Source organism: Gossypium hirsutum, chromosome D02, assembly GCF_007990345.1.
Source record: "Gossypium hirsutum isolate 1008001.06 chromosome D02, Gossypium_hirsutum_v2.1, whole genome shotgun sequence".
NCBI lineage: Eukaryota > Viridiplantae > Streptophyta > Magnoliopsida > Malvales > Malvaceae > Gossypium > Gossypium hirsutum.
This window is the reverse complement of record NC_053438.1, coordinates 23,377,782-23,379,052: the sequence shown is the minus strand read 5'-3', so window position 1 is coordinate 23,379,052 and position 1,271 is coordinate 23,377,782.

The following is a 1,271-nucleotide window of genomic DNA, read 5'->3' as shown; positions in this document are numbered from 1 at the left end:
TTTTGGCTTCCCCACCTTATGGTCTATACCCCAAGAGGACATATTCCTACAAAGCCAACATGTTGATTTGGAAAGCGATTAAGGATTGATGGTTACTATCCAGAATGTTTTTCAACACTACTTACAAGGTCTGAGTCCAAACGGTCGTCGGGCGAATGACCTTCTACTATGGGCAAATTCTAAAAATGTTCTTTCTGCTAAGCTGGTTTGGCCTTACAATGCCAATGATGATTTGACACAAATTCAAGTGGGGTGGATGAGGGAGCCTCACTTTTTTTTCTATGAGACTTGTGGACTACGTCCACGCCATTGGAATATTATTTGTTATAGTACATCATCCGCTCCTTCTCCTGGTCAATCTAACTCTCCTGTTGTTGTTGGAAGGTCTTCTTATCATTCTCGTACATCTAGTACCTCCCCGTCTACTCCAATAGCTAAAATGGTCTCCTTTGCATTATTAGATGAAATTTGCGAAAATGAAGGAGTTTTCATCATACCGTCAAGAACAATGGATGATAAAGCTCAGAAAAGGCTAAGGATGGAGGGAAGCACCCAAGACACCGAAGGCAGTGAACGCCTACAAATTGGTTCATCACAGATTTAGGTTACAAATTGAGAGCCATCACTTATCCCACCCTTGCCTTTTCTCCTACTCCTGTTATGCTAGTAGAGTTTGCCAACTCTGTAGACTCTCAAATCCATGCCACAAATCCACCTGTTGTTGTATTCACACCAGAGACAATACGCCAAAACCAGCCAAAGACCCATCTTGGTTCCTTACTCATTAATACTCCATCTAGCGTAGCATGTAAAATTTTCCCATGACGGGATCTCTTAAGGCTGAGGAAATATCCCTTCTCTCTTGATTTCATGCAGTAGTAGCAGAATAACAACTTGCCTTAGCATATAAAAATGGATTTCCTCTCTTTTTCATCTTTAAATCCTCATCTACTCCCACTCTCAGTGCTGGCAGGGTCCTTTTAAGTTTTAGCAGCTGAATGCGAGCTTATGAGCTAGGCCCTTTAAGAGTCTTGCAATCACAATAGCGTCAAACTAGTGGGCTTAGAAGAAATATGCATTCTGGTGAACAGTCCTCAGCTTAATTACGCCAGACTCATGAGGAGGCTCTTAGTTAGATTAAAGAGCTTGAATCCTCCATCTCTTTTTAGAATGCCAAATATGAAAGTTTAGAAATCCAGGCCAAGCAGATGGAGGAAAAAGTTAATCAACTAAGGTCTAGAGAGTCCTATTTGGAGGAGAAATTCAAATCT